Consider the following 19,068-nt stretch of genomic DNA (forward strand, 5'->3'; position numbering starts at 1 on the left):
ATTTTCGGGCTGTATGTTTAGAAGCAAACTTTGCAGGCCATTTATTTCAGAAGAGGTAGCGTTAGCTAGCTAATCTTTCACGCTTGTAAACTTATGTCATTCATTTATCTGGTCAGTGTCTGTTCACACATGGGTCTGGAATAATCTTTTGACTTCTGATCCTAGACCTCATATGTCAGTGCTCATGTGACTGTAAACCGGATAATGTAAGGAATTCACACCAGTGATTGGTAGGGCATCTTTGGAGGGAAGTTTGCTTTGGAACGTATCAAGCTACAGCTTACATTTTCACATAAATTACATAAATAAATGAATTATTGCCAGTGCAAGTCTTTAAAAAATGTGTGTTAATCTCAGTGAAAATCTTGTAGTGTGAATCATTCCCTTAATCCTGTGTTTCCCAGTCTTGGTCCTGGGGAGTGTGAGTGCTAGGGCAAAAACAAAAGTGTGCACCCCTTGGGACCAGGATTGGGAAACACTGCCTTAATCAAAGGGGACCTGAGGACACCTGTTAAGGCTTCATGCTCTGTTGGTTATGTGAAGAGAGAAAGGCCCTTTTCTTCCACTCAGCCCAGAGCTGGGTCAACAAGCCCTATCACACACTTCCTGGAGGTCAAGGGTTGCAGCTGTTCAGGTGAACAGGCATCTTCGTATCTCAACACCTGGAACGTAGGGGGGAAGATATCCCAATTAACACTTTAATTGTTAAGACACCATGGCGTTTGGTTGGAGTCTGAAGTTCAATTGTTCAGTGTCTAATTCTTCCATTCACAAAGTCCTTCACTCTTATTTCATAATACTTGGGCGATCTCCACGAATGCCCAACAGCATGACTGGACATTAGATATCTTAAGGCTCTCAATGATATTAATTTACCATTCAAAGTTCATAGCTACAGTAGATACCTTTATATGACAGTCTGCTGGGAACACTGCATAGATAGATGCTTTCAGTGCTTCTCTGTCCCACACTGTAACTTCAGTCTGATCCATCTCCCAGACAGAAACAGGCAACATTGACGGTGTGCTTGACCCAATTACATGGACAGCTATAAGTTTTAGCAGGCCTTTTAGAAACCCTACAAGGATGGAATTTTTTTTGGGTGGTACCACACTGAAAGACCTCACTGCAGAACGCTGAAAAACGTACACAGACATGCAGCTCTGCTGAAAGGAGCCCTTAGTAAGTCAATAGACGCTCACAGTTAGAGAGGGAGAGAAAGATATAAAGAGAGGGAGAGAGATGGAGAGTTGGAGAGGAATGTGGACAGGAGGGGCAAACAGAAAAATTGAATGAGGTCAAGTCAGAGAGAAGGGTGTAGAGTCGGGTTCTGGTGGTAAAACTCTCATCTCCATGTGCGTATAACACTCCCCACAGCGGACAAAGTTTCAGTACCTGTCTCTACCCTTCACCTCTGTTTCCACTTCCCCTGCCTCTCTCTGAGTTCTACTGTCAATAAATGCGTTGCAATTTATTTTAATAAAAATAAGTAGGGAAAGTGCGTGTCCAACCAAAGACGGAGAGGGAGCAGGGGTCCGGAGCAGGAAGCTGTGCTTGGCTGCCTGGCTGGCGTGATGGTGAGGTCCTGAGGACTTGGTGTGCTTGGCCAAACTGCTTCCCCCGGTCAGGACCAACCACAGGCGCTCAGATCTCTGTGTGGTGTCCCTGCGTCAAAGCCCCTGTGAGTTCCTGAGCATCATGTGCCCTGCCTAAAAACCCACAGGCCATAATGCTTTCCATTTAATCTGCAGGGTATCACACACCCACGGTGGGCACTTCAGCCCACAGGCTTTAATGATGAAAATAGCCTTGCCTGCCTGTCTGTCTGTCTGCCTGTATGTCTGCCTGTCTTACTGTCTAACTGCCAGTAAGAGTAAAGTGGCCTCAGTGTAAGTAAAACTGAGGGGGTTCAGTTAGGTTACTGCGGCATACTGCTCTATTTTTAAGGTGTTTTAAGTAGTGGTTCCTCTTAAACACCTTAACAGTCTTTTATAATTACGTTTTTCCAAACTCAATGCAACATGAGAGAGGTTTTTCATTCTGGAACGCAGGCTGTCTATAAGGCTAGTTATGTTGCTAACTATGTATGTTTTCACCCAACACAAAAAAACATTTCTGTGCAAAGGAAATTAAGTGAATACATACTGTATACAGCATAAACACAGTGCTGAATGACAGACAAACACACATACTTTTCAGATTAAATGGAAAGCATTATGGCCTGCAGGTCCTAATGCCAAACACTAAAATTCTGTTCTCCCTGTCCGCTAGCCCTCGTCATAACCCTAACCTTAACACAACCCTCAAAGCCTAACCTTAACTGCTAACTCAAAACCTAACCTTAACCCTTAACGTAATCCCTATCCCCTAATTCATACTAACCACAATTATAGTTTTGACCTTTAACCTAACACCTAAAGCAAAAATTGCCTTTTTCCTCATGCAAACTGTTGAAATGTCCACGCAGGGGCAGACTTCATGAATTATTATCCTTGCAGAGACTTTTTTTTTTATAGTAAAATCGTTACACACACTGTACAGTGTGCGTCAAAGTACTAAGTAACCATTCATTACCAGCAGCACAGAGGCTCCTATCAGAGCTTGTGTGTGTGTGTGTATGTGTATGTGTGTGCGTGCGTGCGTGTGTGTGTGTGTGTGTGTGTGTGTGTGTGCGGACATAGACAGGAAGTGCCTAAGCCCTGGACAAGCTGTGACTGTTAGAATGATGTGTCTGTGACATGCGCTAAGGTCACAATAATCTCTCAGGGTGAATGATTACAGTGCTGTCTTCCTCTCACACACTCTGTCCGCTGTGTGTGTGTGTGTGTGTACGAAACCAGCCCCAGTTAGAGGAAAACGTGGCCTTACAGCACAAAGCCCGCTTTGAGACCAGCGGCCTTTGCTTCCTCAGCCCTCTCTCCTGCAAACGCTCCTCCTTCCGTTGTCCCTCCTTTTCCAGTGCAGCATTCTAAGGTTTACATGGTTTTTACTGGTCCTGTACACACCATAGCAGATGTTGACCCAGTCGTAGCGAAATGCTGGTGTTTCGGACTGCAGAAAATGCAACTGATTCAATGACGTTTATCTAACAAAAGATAGAAAACATCTGAAAGGGACCAGTGTTTCGTATCACTGTTGACCATGGGACGTGGCCACCCCTCCTTCATATTACCAGGCCTCGCCGAGGAAGGAAAGAGGGCTTACTTGAGAGTCTGGAAGGGGGGGGGGGGCGCCAGAAGAGGAAGACGTCTGAATGTAATTTACAGGCCCAATAAATCTCCCCTCTTTACCCTCTGACCCCAATATCTGCAAGGCAGCTCCCTAAAAACGTAATGGCTCCCCAGCCAGCCCATTGACAGCCGACCTGGCAGTGCTACGGCAGGGGCAGGATGGGAGAGCCACAGCCATGTTAATCGACTGTAAAAGCCAACGGCGTCCTCATTATCACCCTCCCGGTCTGCCCAGCCAGACTGCCGTTCTCCACGGGCCCCCGGGACACTTGAGCCCACCCTTTAGGACCTAAACCTCTGCAGCCTTAGACTCCGGAGCTCAGAGATCCTTGACCCAGAGGGCCTGACGTGAAGGACCAGTCATAATCCTGAGCCCACCGGTCTCAGAGCACCTGAAGGCCCCCTAAATCCAGACCCAAAGCCCCCACCACCCAGCCCAGACTGCAGAGCCCCTGAAACATCACCCACAGGCAAAAATCACCCTTACGCCAGCCTCATATCCTTTACTCTGATCTCGCTCTCCATCCAGACCTTGGTCTTATCTCTAGGCCTTTCCAAGGGGGTTTGTCAAGCTGGAGCCGATGACCAGGGAGATGTATCATTATTATTTATTCCCATATTAACAGACAATCTCACAGATCTGCAGAGGATTGAGGGTGGGAACTGGTGTGAGGGTGGGGGAACTGGTGTGAGGGTGGGGGTACTGGTGTGAGGGGCGACTCTGGGGTGCCTTTCCTCAGGTAGCCTCACTCAGTCGCCTTGTTAACTCTCAGTACCCCCGTTCCCCCTAATACTCCTGGTTTGTGTATCTGAAAGCTGTTAAGTGGAGAGGAAAGGTTTAAATTACGGTCGGAACCAGTGGAACTCCAGAGCAAAGTCATAAGGGAAACACTTGTTTGGCAGAGCAACATTAGAAATATACCAACTTAGATCCAACTCAACCCTGAAGAACTAATAAGAAAGAAATCGGGAGAATTCTTTATTCCTGACTACTTATTTCTCTCCATTATTTGAATCAGTGCTTTGTTGATTGAATGTGTCTTAATGTTAGGGTTTTGTGATACATGTGCACATGATAACAGCATCATTTGGACTTCTGACTTTAATTGGGGAGATGTTCTTCCAGAAGCCTCTAACCGGAAGACAAAGGTGACCGGACAAGAATAAAACAACTCACTGTGTCACAATGGAAGCTTGTGGGTCACTGGGTTTGAGTTCTGACCAACAACCAAGGACAAAACCCGCAAGATTAATGGAGAATGGCGCAAGTCAGGGCAGTTGGATTGTGGTTGGTTACTGGGAGACAGTCAGTCGTGGGGAAACTCCAGCTGCAAAGACAAAAGATGAACCAGAGAACATAAATCAGACCAACGCACATCACACCCCATTCACAACAGTTCAAGACGCCTAGCACTTTCCAAACAAACCAGAGACGGCAATTTAAAGTGTGGGCGCAAAAGGAGATTAAACTTGAAGTCATGATTTTCATCTAACATTTAGAATGTTTCTGTGGCCTACAATGCCTGTAATTGTTTTTGGAAAGAGGGCAGAGGGAATATAGTTCAGTTGGACGCCATTAAGTCTAAAGCATGTCAGTGGGCCGTATAAGAGTTTTGAAAGAGCTCTTGTTCATTCCAAACCTATACTTCAGTCTTCTTAATGATCCCAGTTCAGGGTACATTTAGAACAGGGCTGGGCAAACTTTTGGGGCACATCGGTATTTTGTATTCAACAGAGGGCCATCTATGCTTTTCTTTTTCAATCTATAACTATATGAGTTTGTCCAAAAAGATTTGCTGGTCTGAAATGGTCAGTTATTAAAATAATAAGACCATAGTCATAAATAAGTCAATAATCATTTCTACGTTGACCTAGTTTTACATTTTTAGGACTGGGCTTAGTTAGTCAACACTGGTTAAGAACCTCTGATGATCAAAATGTTGGTATGGGAATATGTAAGCTTTATGATACCCTTCTATAAATACTGTAGACTCCACTACTATGTAAAAGTCCCAAATCCCACAGATCTTAACTTTCCATACATGGTTGGCTTTCACAGGGTTGGGGTCAATTCTGAATTGAATTGTGAATCGGTCTTGAATTCTAATTAAATTAATAGAACTAGAATTTTACAAACAGTGAAGTGACGGAGTGATGGAGAGGTGGAGAGGTGGAGATCTCCTGACAGGCAGAGCTGTGTTCCGGTGGGTGTACCGTGTGGGTTTTGTGTCTGTGTGTGGAACTGTGCTCCTGTGCGCTGCGTCTGGGGACTGTACAGTGAGAGGCCCCATGGGGTTGATGTAGACTGGGCCGGGAGATGTCTGGATCAGGCCCTGTGGTCGGGGTGTTCTCACGGGAGGCAGACTGACTGGGACACTCCGCATGTGGCATTTCTGAGTCTAAGTCCTCCCCACCATAAAATGACTCCACTGTGGCTGCAGACAGAAGATCAGCCAGACACAAATACTCTCTCTCATTCTTACTCCCTATGTCTCTCTTTTCCTCTCTGTCCTTCACTCTCTCTCTCTCTCTCTCTCTCTCTCTCACACACACACACACAAGTCCACTCTCCCCTTATTGTAATTTTCTCTGTCTCTCATTCACTCTCTCCTTCCCACAGATTCCCTCCCTCACTTGTGTCCTTGTTATACTGGGGGAGGAATGAAACGACTTCCCCACAGACTGATTGAAGAGAAGAGCAGGAAGGAGAGAACATTCTGAGCTGCGCAATCAGGGCCGGAGGATCAAGCAGCCGTAGCTACAGGTTGAGTGTTACTCAATGTCAGGAGAGCTAAGACAAAAAGGTTTGGACATTTAAAACACCTTTGAAGCCTCTCTCATCCCCCCAACTCAATTTTCTGCTCACCACTGTCAGCTAGCATTAAAGTGAAAATCTGCTTAATAGTGTCAAACACTGTGATGCCATCTATCTGTCTTCACTCCTCCTGGTCTTCACACAGTAGTGATTTATCACGTATCAAATGACCACAGGCCTGATTGCTGAACCAGTTGCACGATTAAAGACGAAACATATCTTTTGTATGTATTGAATCCACAATGTCTGTTCCGGCTTCAGCCTAGTGTCATCAAATAAGTCACATAACGGGTGTGACCAGGACAATTGGTGAGTCACTATTCTAGGGGGAAGCAAAAGTCATTAAGATTCTTCTAAACATAGAAAGCACTTTTCAAGTTTTAGCACGGCACACTGTGAGCGCTTGGTTAGTGTGAGGATTGTGGTTCAGACTGCGGCCCATCTCTAAGTCTATGCTGAATACAGAACAACAACATGTTCAAAGAGAGAACCGTTTCAGGCTTTTATGACAATCGTGTGAATCAACGGCAGTCTTTTTATGGGTACACTTTACAACGTGAATACAAGCATTGAAAATAGAGACAGGGTGTGGGCTGGGACGGTGTTGTTACAACTGGGCTCTGTTGAGAACAATACCATGCCCATTCTTATCTACCTCCCTCCATCCTTGGAAGATGTAATTATGAGTATCCCGGAAGGACGTCCCTCTCTCCTGTTTACGATTCTCTGCTTTCGGTGGTTGCGTTTCTTTTCCCAGCCGCCCCAGGATGTGTTCTGTCCCTCGTCTCCCCACACAGTCAGACACCTGTAATCCTTCAGTAATGCTTCAGTCAACTCCGATCACCACTGCACCCTTACAGGGGATGGAGGGAGGGTGCAGGCTGTCAATGGTTTGGTTTTCAAACCTCCCATACCTCCCAGAAAGCCAAACAAGGATCTACAAGGCCACGCAAACACATTGCTGGGGGCAACACGATTGTTTGCCTCCAGGTTGAACACTGCAATTAACTGGAATTGACTCTACTGCGCCTCATACAGGTCTCCACCAAGCATCGGGTCGAAGTAGCTCCAGAGCAATAGCAGTATAAGCGCAGTTGAGCTTTACAGTTCCTTCAGTGGAACAGGACTCTTGCATGTCGTGCTGTTATATATAAGCGGGACATTTTGTTTGAGACTGTGGTCCCAGCTCTCTTCAGGTCATTGACCAGGTCGTGCCGTGTAGTTCTGGGCTGATCCCTTAACTTCCTCATGATCATTGATGCCCCACGAGGTGAGATCTTGCATGGAGCCCCAGACCGAGGGAGATTGACTGTCATCTTGAACTTCGGCAGTGTGTCAAATACTTGTTCTCCCCACTATATTTGCTGTATCTGCTGTCCCCTGTCTCTATACCCTCCCCCTTTAACCAACACCTCTCTACCCCCCCCACACCCCACTCTAGATCCATTTCCCAAACTCAGACCCATTGCCATCAGACCAACCAAGCAGGCCCAAACACCAGCGAACCATTCCAAGCTCCCATTGACCCCAGAGTCTGTGACTGCAATTATGTTCCATCAATCTAAGGTCTTGTTTTCATTACGAGAGAGAGAATAACATTAGATAGACTTATCTTAGTCTGTCTTAGTATAATTTCTATAGCGTTTGAATTTACCCTGGCATGTTCAAGACACACCACACAGGATTGTGCCCATCATTTGCGGGATATAAAGGAATAAGCATGCGCACTGCACAGAAACCCGATACAGTTATGACAAAATTCTATTCAAACTTGCAAAACTTCGGGGAGGCTCTATCGAAAATGTGACGCATGCTACCTCGGAAGGTAACGTCTCTAGCTATCGATATCTGCAAGTTAGCAAAATAATCATAGCGAGTGTTCTTCGGTATCTATTGGAAAATGTAACATAATGTAAACAAGCCCTAAGTGGACAGAGCATTGTGTCCCAGACCATACTATCCAAAACCCAACATGGCAGCCAGGACCATTTTGTTTTACTGCAGTGGTCTCTCTCTGGGACTGACCATGATCTGTTATTGGGACTGGAACTATGTGGGAGAGGAGATTACAGTCTGGCCGTCTGTCTGGCCTTGAGCACAGTCTGTATGTCTGTCTGACTGTCTAACTGGCTGGCTGGTCTTGGGCCCTGCCTTTCTGGCTGTCTGACTGTCTAACTGGTTGGCTGGTCTTGGGCCCTGCCTTTCTGTCTGTCTGACTGTCTAACTGGCTGGCTGGTTTTGGGCCCTGCCTTTCTGTCTGTCTGACTTTCTAACTGGCTGGCTGGTCTTGGGCCCTGCCTTTCTATCTGTCTGACTGTCTAACTGGCTGGCTGGTCTTGGGCCCTGCCTTTCTGTCTGTCTGACTGTCTAACTGGCTGGCTGGTTTTGGGCCCTGCCTTTCTGTCTGTCTGACTTTCTAACTGGCTGGCTGGTCTTGGGCCCTGCCTTTCTATCTGTCTGACTGTCTAACTGGCTGGCTGGTCTTGGGCCCTGCCTTTCTGGCTGTCTGACTGTCTAACTGGTTGGCTGGTCTTGGGCCCTGCCTTTCTGTCTGTCTGACTGTCTAACTGGCTGGCTGGTTTTGGGCCCTGCCTTTCTGTCTGTTTGTTTATCACACAACAACAGCGGATGACTGTCTTTGGGAAAATCATGAAAGAGTATTTATGTCTGTGAGGTTTCCTCCCTGTTTACCCAACCATGACTTGTTGCTGACAGTTGTAAGTAGTCTGACTACTCTCACCAACATCTCTGGTGAATGAACATGGTGTCTATGTTGAAAAGGACCTCAGTAAAATAATAGACTTTGCGTGATTTAACTGGCCAGTGGATACAAACAAAATACCAGGCCAGGGATATACTTAGGCATTAAGGCACAAAGGGGTGTGGCATGTGGCCAATATACCACGGCTAAAACCTGTTCTTAGGCATGATGAATAACGAAACACAACATGCAATTAGCTGTTTACTACACACTGTTCATTGGCATGCTTTGTTGGGACAAAAAATCCAACAGCCAATAATAGTAAAGTTTGTTGATGAATCCACACTCATGCATCAGATTTACTAATCCAGATGACTAATTACTAACAAACAAAAGACAAACAAAATTTGAACACAGCTTCTCAAGCTTGTAATCCCACCAGATGACTTTGTGCAGCTGGGACAGATGACTTGGTGCAGAATGAACAGATGACTTGGTTCAGTTGGAAAAGACGACTTGGTGCAGGTGTAATGGATTACTTGGTGGAGTGGGATCAGATGACTTGGTGCAGTGGGATCAGATGACTTGGTGCAGTGGGATCAGATGACTTAGTGCAGTGGGATCAGATGACTAAGTGCAGTGGGATCAGATGACTTGGTGCAGTGGGATCAGATGACTTGGTGCAGTGGGATCAGAGGACTTGGTTCAGTGGGATCAGAGGACTTGGTGCAGTGGGAAGAGGTGTCTTAGTGCAGTGGGATCAGATGACTTGGTGCAGTGGGATCAGATCACTTTGTGCAGTGGGAAGAGACGTCTTGGTGCAGTGGGATCAGATGACTTGGTGCAGTGGGATCAGATCACTTGGTTCAGTGGGATCAGATGATTTGTTGCAGTGGGAAGAGATGACTTGGTGGAGTGGGATCAGATCACTTGGTGGAGAGGGATCAGATCACTTGGTGGAGTGGGATCAGATCACTTGGTGGAGAGGGATCAGATCACTTGGTGGAGTGGGATCAGATCACTTGGTGGAGAGGGATCAGATCACTTGGTGGAGTGGGATCAGATCACTTGGTGGAGTGGGATCAGATCACTTGGTGGAGTGGGATCAGATCACTTGGTGGAGTGGGATCAGATCACTTGGTGCAGTGGGATCAGATGAATTACAGCAGGTTGGACTAGAAATAACTTTATAACTAGCCATCCAATGTAGCCACAAAAGAGCTAACTCACTCTCTGCTTCACTTTTTAAATTAGGTCCTACAAACTAGTACACACAACTGACCAACACTGATAAATTAAATCGAAAAATGTAAATACATACAAGAGGTCTGTTTCCTCCCACTTAATCTCTGGGAAATTCTAGAACAAATTATAGTTCAACGTAATCAGCCAGAATATCTTACTAGACTTTCTATTTGCTGATAGCATCTTCAACAAACAAATTATTAACATTACATTTGTTTGAACATCCCCTTGTGCTAGGGGTTTTGAGTATAGTCCTGCGTGACTAGGTGCCGGAGTTGGCAGACCCTTTGAGGATTTCTATTCCCTTTTGTTGTGTTGCCCTTCTGTTGTGTGGTTGTTATGTTTATTGTTGCTGTGTTGTGTTGTCAGGGTGAATTTACAGTATGTTTTAATATACAAACAAAAAAAACTGTATAATCAAGTGATTTTGCAGGGATCCCAAAATGACACATAAGTGATTATCTTAGTATTCTGTAAGTTATTCCACAGCATTCCAGTCATGCAAAATGTCTTTAATTCAAACAAATGAATCTGTGGAACACTGTGCAGGAAAATATGTCTTCATTCACAGACAGGAAGTAAGACAGAATAATTTGCTGATTGCTGGTCAGTGCCTTAGGCTGCAGGGAAGTGTTATTATCACCTGTCTCTGAGCCTCTCTCCGTGTGTAGACAGTAGAGACCTGAAAGGAGAACAAAAAGCACATTGATGGGAGTGCCAGTGGAATGGAACAGAAGGAGAGATGGATAACTCCTGCCGTTTGACTTGCTGAGAGGGAAGCGCTGAAAGGAAGTGGAATTAAATCAAACGCCTTCAAGGTCAGTTTGAGCTGAAAGGAGTTTCCACCTGGTCCTTTCTCCTAGCAGAGGACACACGCTAACACACAGAGTGCATGCTGGGAATGACTGGGCTGCACTCATTGAGACATGAACTTGCGATGGTCGTGTGTTCACTATCCCCAAAACAACACCCCACCTTCTCAATCATCCAACACTAACCTCCTTTTGGACCACACTTCTATACACTCTCGAATAGACCTCTATCTAGCATTATATGTTTTATCTCTCTAACATACAGTATACTCTGCAATCTGTACATCACCCTCACTTACCTCAAATCTCTCTAATTCACACTCACTGTCACACACACACAGACCTAACCCTGTACATGAACCTATAGACCCTATAGAACAACCCCCCATTCACTTATACCCCTAGCCCTGTTAATAAACCTATAGACCCCCATATAATACCACCCCATTCACTCATAAACACAACACCTCCTGGACACATTGCCCTCCATAATTATCAGGACAGAGATTTCTGGGATCTATTGGATCTATAACATAAAAGTTAAGATCAAACAGTCACTATGAAGTTACAGTATACATCATCAGCTATTATTTAAGGGAATTTGTGTGCATAATTTGTTTTACCATTCATGAAAACACATGTTTATACATAGCCTCTGGCAAACCAGGGAATAACTCTACAGTGGATGAAGAATAATCACCATAATCAAGAAAAACAAACAAACAACAATCTGACAGATCGGATCAGGAACACACTCCAAGAGGTGGGTGTGGATGTGTCAGCCACAAACATCACAGAAATCTTCCCCAGCAGAACTTGTCCAACCAGGGAGCTTTTCACAGCCAAAACATTGAAAGTCAATTAAACATGCCAATCATTTGCTGAAGATAAGAATTAAGGGAAAGTGCCTCAAAACAAACAAAAACTGAAATGGCTGCAGTGTCCCAATGATTATGGAAGGATGCAAATTACCCCTATACACTAAAACACGTTTCATCAGACTCATTCACACCGCTCAGTTAATATTTCACCCAGGCCAAGCCTAAAGGGACTGCAAACTTCACATGCATTACACTTTAAACCACCTTGGCATCCCGTCTTACTAAACCTCCAGATCCCAGGCCAGGTCCCCTTTCTCCCTCCTCTCACTACACTTCATTAGTTTCCTGATTCTGTCACCAAGCTCTTGTCACATGATCCAGGTGAACTGACTGGAACGATCTGTTTTGCCATTTAAAACAGGGAGGCCTCTCCTCTGCCATCACCCCGACCACAAACTCCAGACAGGTTTCGCTGTGAATATGTGCTGATGATCTTTCATACGTGTCCTGAGTGAGTGGCCCCAAACCAAAAACACACTGCTAGTTGCCTCAACATGCCAGCCCCGCTCAAGCTTTCAACCAGCTCCAGCAAACATTTCACACATAATTAATGTACATAATGACTTTCAATTGGAGAAAAAGAGGGTGCATTTAAATTACACACAAACAGTACAGTATATACACACATGGGGACAGGCAAACAGGACCGCATACGCACACATGTGCACACACACAGACTCCTGACTCCCCCCCTGACCGTCTTGGGGTTGCTGCGAATGACTGGAACTGCGTCACAGCGCAGAGAGATGCCTGGAATCACTTATGTTGCCAGGCATCCATAAACCAACGCAGGAAGACCTGTGGCACCCAGAACGATGCGGTTCACAGCTCAGGCAACATCATACAATGCACTACTCAGAGTGGGCCTTTTCCAAATGCACAATTAAAAAGATAGAGGGGTACCATTAAAACTATCCATTTAATTATTTATTGAAGGTTTAACATGAACTGCGCCTCAGTTTCAGTTGTATGCAGGGTGTTGTCTGGGAGCCTTTCGAAACACAGTAGCTCTTTCAAAAAAAGGCAGTTTATGCTGAGGATGGAGATTGTGTGAGTGTGTGTGTGTGTGTGTGTACCGAAAGAGAGAGAAGGAAAGAGAAAGAAGGAGAAAGAGAGAGCATGTTTGTGTCTGTGTGCAGGCTACCATTCAACCGCTAGCCGGCTAGCAAGCTATCTTAGATTTATCTTAAAGATCTTCCATAAACATTCTTTTAAACATTCCACATCCCCATTTCTAAAAAAGTTTGGACGCTGTGTAAAATGTAAATAAAAACAGACTGCAATAAAGTCATAAACCCTATATTCAGTAGAAATTAGTACAATGCCAATATAGCAAATGTTTAAATTGAGAAATGTTATTGTTTCTTGAAAAGGATGCCCATTTTGAATTTGATGCCAGCAAACAGGTTTAAAAAAAGCTGGAACAGGGGCAGCAAAAGATTGGAAAAGTTGTGTAACGCTATAAAAAAAGACTCACTCACAGCTAATTTGGCAACAGGTCAGTAACATGATTGGGTATAAAAAGGGCATCCCAGAGAGTCTTTGAGAAGTAAAAATGAGTAGGTGTTCACCACTCTGAAAGGCTACGCAGGTAAATAGTGCAACAATTTAAGAATAACGTTTCTCAATGTAATATTGCAAAGCGTCTGTGGATCTCATCATCTACTATACATAATAACATTAAAAGATTCAAAGAATCTGGAGAAATCTCTCCAGAAGGCCGAAACCCAACATTGGATTGCCATGATCTTTGGGCCCTTAGGTGGCACTGCATTAAAAACTGACATGGTTCTGTAGCGGAAATCACTTGGGCTCAGGAACACTTCCGAAAACCATTGTCTGTGAACATAGGACTTCGCTGCATCCACAAATGCATTAAAAACTCTATCATGCAAAGAAGTAACCATATATAAAGTTTCAGAAACGCTGCTGCCTCCTCTGTGCCCAAGCTCATTTAAGATGGACTGAGGCAAAGTGGAAAACTGTCCTGTGGTCTGACAAATCAAAATGTAAAATTATTTTTGGGAATCATGGACGCCGTGTCCTCCGAGCTAAAGAGGACAGGGACCATCCAGCTTGTTATCAGCACCCAGTTCAAAAGCCAGCATCCGTGATGGTGTGGGGGTGCATCAGTGCACTTGGCATGGGTGACTGGCACATCTGTGAAGGCACCATTAATGCTGAACAATATATACAGGTTTTGGAGAAACATATGCTACCATCCAGACAACATCTTTTTCAGGGAAGGCTTTGCTTATTTCAACAAGACAGTGCCAAAACACATTCTGCATGTATTAAAACAGCATGGCTCCATAGTAAAAGAGTCTGGGTGCTAAAATGGCCTGCCTGCAGTCAAGACCTTTCAACAATTGAAAATATTTAGCACATTATGAAACAAAAACTATGACAAAGGAGACCTCTAACTGCTTATAGAGTATTGTTAAAACAAGAGGTGGTGAAACACAGTGTTAAACATGCCCCTGACCCAATATTTTTGAAATGTGTTGCTGGCATCAAATTTAAAATAGGCATGTATTTTTCGAAAAACAATAACATTTCTCAGTTTTAATATTTGATATGTTGTCTTTGTACTATTTTCTATGGAATATAGGGTTTAAATGATTTGCACATCATTGCATTCTGTTTTTATTTGCATTTTATGCAGCATCTGCAAACAGAGTTGTGTTTGCAATGTGTATTGTGCATGTATTGTGCTATTGTGCTAGTGAATGATGGATAGCTCTAACATGATCAATTATGGGCAAGACGAAGGATGATTATTTGCAAAAACATTAGATGCTGGAGACATTGTTTCTTAATTACAGTTTTTCTGAATTGCCAAAACACTAAACCCCATTCTCTGAACCAAATTCTCAGTGGCCTAAACCCATTTCTTGAAACAGTCTCTCTTTTGGCAAAACCTAAAACAAATTCAGGTAGTTAGACACCATTTGCAAATTGCATTCACTCTGTGTGTATGAAAGCAAGATCATCTGTGTGCATGAAAGCAAGATCATCTGTGTGCATGAAAGCAAGATCATCTGTGTGTATAAAAGCAAGATCATCTGTGTGCATGATCTTGTTTGATTTTGGGAAAATATGAAATGGTTTTGAGGTGAGTGTTTGATTTTGACCGAAGGGTCTGGGGTTTTGTGAGTGTAGTTTGAAAATTTGGCAAAATGCATCAGAAATGTGTCTTAGCTATTGTGAAAAGCTGTAACAAAGCAGTTGGTCACGTCAGTACATGTTGTATGCGTAGTATTGTATCTGTCTTAGCAAAAGAGTTCTGTCAAAGTGTGCAGAATTGCACTTTAAACAAATATTATTTTCCCTGGGATAGGACCCCAAAACTCCCTGCCTACTTGGTCCTCCCAATGTGTAATCGATTGCCTTTATGTTTGAGTGTGTGTGTGTGTGTGTGAGAAAGAGAGAGATAGAGAGAGAGAGAGAGAGAGAGAGAGTGAGAGTAAGAGTGTGTGTGTGTCTGTGTGTGTGTGAGAGAGAGAAAGAAAGAGTGTGTGTGTGTGTGTGTGTGTGTGTGTGTCAGGGGAGAGTCAGGGTGAAAGAGGTGGGGGTAAAGGAGTGTCCAGGTCCTTCTGTTTGACGTGAGTGAAAGCTTGTGCATCCGGTCCCTTCCACGCTCCCTGAGGGCCCCAGAGGGCCTGTCGTTCAGCCTGCATCTGTGGAACTGTCCAGAGCACATCACACACATCGTCTCACACAGCGCCGCACACACCATCGCACACACCATCACACACACTGTGGCACACACTGTCACACACATCGTCTCACACACTGCCACACACACCATCACACACATCGTCTCACACAGCGCCGCACACACCGTCGCACACACCATCACACACACTGTGGCACACACTGTCACACACATCGTCTCACACAGCGCCGCACACACCATCACACACACCGCCGCACACGACGCCACACACACCGTCACACACGCCGTCTCACACGCCATCACACACGCCGTCACACACGCCATCACACACGCCGTCACACACGCCACACACACACACCGTCTCACACACTGTCACACACACTGATACCCTCTGTCAGTGAAGCCACACGACGCAGATGCCGCTAAACACACTCGCACAGAGAGAAGAATGCCCCCCTGGCCTGGCCCATTGATCTTTGACCTTTCGGGACTCTCTGGAGATCTCACCGGGATGCCGTGACCACCTGCCCCTGGTCACAGCCTGTACATGTCAACACGGCCTGACACAGTCAACAGAGGCCTGGACCGACAAACACAATGCAGAAAACCAGAGCATACCAGCGCGAAGAGACAGATGCACACACACACGCACACCCACACACACAGGTTTAATGAAACATCTGTCTAGTCCCTAGACTCTGGTCTGTCTGACAGCTGAGTGAGCACCTGAGGGTAGGTAGAAAGGCTCCCAGAGGATTACTGAGGTCAGATCTTGTCTAAACGATCTCCCCGCCTCCCTGGACAACCATACGTCTAATTACAGGGCATTACCTCCACTGAGACCTTGACATGTACCTGTCATTGCACACAAGGGGCGGGGCTCTATATTAAGGCCTGATGTGTGAGTCAGTGACAGCCAGCCAGTGGAGTTGCTGCCATAAACCAGCGACAATATAGCAGGGCCTAATTGTTGAGTTTAACGCCTAGCGATTACAGGACCTCATAAAATGTCCCTTCCCCCTTCACAGTAGGGACCACACAGGGCGTCTGCGCCAGTCATCAGACAGACTGTAGCCCATTTTACACCATTTTCATTTTACAAGGCAGGGGGAGGAGAAGTCTCTGCTCAGTTAGCTAAGGAGACCAATAAACACTCTGCGCTTCGGAGATGTCAGACAGCCCTTCTTTAGGTCTTTCGGATTTGGGTAGCCACCTTGGTCAAATGAAACACATTGAATAGAATTCAAGAAAATCATTGTGCTGTAGTTAGTTTTTTCAAATATTGGGTTGATTCCTTCGAGTATAAGGTTGGTCAAGAAGTGTAATTTCAACAACTGTGTTGTGACAAAAAATGTGGGGTTGATATTCTAATTCTGACAATGGAAATTGACGTCCAACTGACATTCAGCGTCATGTGATGAAAAACAACTGAGTAGTTCCTTTAAAACATTTTCCAGGTGAACAGTATTTTGCTGTGGACTTTGCGATAGGATGAGAGGGGGCGATATACCAGACACTGATTAAGTCTGTAATCGTGAACTCAAATAAAAAAGACTGGCAATTTAGTTTAGATCGATACGCTCCCCTGCTATGTTTTCCCATACCAGCCAAACCAAACTAGTTCATCCCTGAGCAGAGAGTCCACACACTCCACGCTGGCCTCATCAGAATGGTCATAACCAGACATGCTGTATCCAGTATAGCTGCATCCTGTGTTCACCTGGAATTCTAGGAGTCACAGGTGCAGGTCTAACTACATAGTAAAACAGATGGGGCCGTTCTTAGCCAGTAGAATATTGGTTTTCTGAGGGTCAGAGCTGACAGTGAAGTGGATACGCTCTACCCGGGAGTCTGCAGGGGTCGTTGAGGGACGGCTTTGTTGCCACGGTCCTGAAGCCAAAGTTTGGAGGAGGTCTCATTAAGATGGACGGCGCTGGGCCCCATTGTTATGCTAATAAGTCACAGATGTGCACACCCAAACTCCTCCTGGAGCGGGCCTGACGCTTAACTTCTTCTGGAGTAATCCTGAGGGAACCATTGTAATTATTTTTGACAGGCTTCCTATCAAAACATGTATGTGGGAAAACTGAATGTAGCCTCTGCCTGTCAACAATATGGATTTTTTTCAACATGTCTGGTGAGCGATGGTTATTGTATTATCATGGGAATGGTATCCATGAGCAAATAATTACTAATATCTTGAAAATAATATGTTGAAGACAATGTTCTTGATCATAATCCCTGGCTGCTGAAGCAACAACAACAGGCCAGCATTTCTCCCATTTGGTCCTAAGGTGTGCACATTTTGGTTTTGCACTAGCCTTACACAGCTTATTCAAACAATCAACACGTGCTTTATACATACTGGTCCAAGGCAATCAATCATGTGAGTGCAAAGTTAACATATACAGTTGATTCATTTTGCTTAGATCATTTTGCATTTTGATAACTCCAACCATTTTGATATCTCCAACCAATTTGATAGCTCTAACCATTTTGATAACTCCAACCACTTTGATAGCTCCGACCATTTTGATAACTCTAACCAATTTGATAGCTCCAACCAATTTGGTAACTCCAACCAATTTGGTAACTCCAACCATTTTTATAACTCCAACCATTTTCATAACTCCAACCATTTTGATAGCTCTAACCAATTTGATAACTCCAACCAATTTGGTAACTCCAACCATTTTTATAACTCCAACCATTTTCATAACTCCAACCATTTTGATAGCTCTAACCATTTTGATAACTCTAACCAATTTGATAGCTCCAACCAATTTGATAACTCCAACCATTTTCATAACTCCAACCATTTTCATAACTCCAACCATTTTCATGACTCCGACCATTTTGATAACTCCGACCATTTTGTAGCTTCTACCATGTGGTCAGGGCGATTAACTGTGTGACAAGACAACCCCCGCTGATGACTCTGAAAGGATTCAGCTGTATCTCTGGCTCTGTGTGTCTGAGTGGAAGATGGTGACCAGCGCATTCCCCCAGCTGTATCTCTGGCTCTGTGTGTCTGAGTGGAAGATGGTGACCAGCGCATTCCCCCAGCTCTCCCCTTTGGATTCATGTATACCAAGTGTTTGTGTCCGTTCAATATTTACAGACTTCTTAGTGACAAAACATTCTCATAATGAATTTACTGTACTGGCTTATATTCACAATATTCCTCTGAACACAATAAAATGGTGTGGCTAGGACAAACATAACGGAAGCAGGCGAACATAATGACATGACCAAATTCAATCACAACCGTGTGATAATAGACTAGAATGGGTTAGTTAAGCACTGGTTATTTGAATAAACTATTTAGGGCCACGGCAAAGAATTAAACGTGCCTTCCTTGGTGTCCCCGGGACTGAGGTTGGGAAACAGTGTGCTAGGTGACTGTCCCAGTCCCAATGAACAGAGACCCAAGAGCCCTTGTATAGACCCAGAGCCTCTGTACAGAACAGCGCAGCCAGGTGTTCTCTAAACCCTCCCTGCATTGAGTGTGGTCTGTTATTTTACTACTCATGAGTGAGTTCCAGAACCTAAACATCCTCTAGAAACAATGGCTCAAATTTTATCACCCGCTTTGTTTGTCTTTTTCACCCCTACTCACATATGAAGGCATATTTCCGGCTCTGTTACCCACTTAGGTGTGTTATTGTGTGTGTTATTGTGTGTGTGTGTGCGTGTGTGTGTGTG

Source organism: Esox lucius, chromosome 7, assembly GCF_011004845.1.
Source record: "Esox lucius isolate fEsoLuc1 chromosome 7, fEsoLuc1.pri, whole genome shotgun sequence".
Taxonomy (NCBI): Eukaryota; Metazoa; Chordata; class Actinopteri; order Esociformes; family Esocidae; genus Esox; species Esox lucius.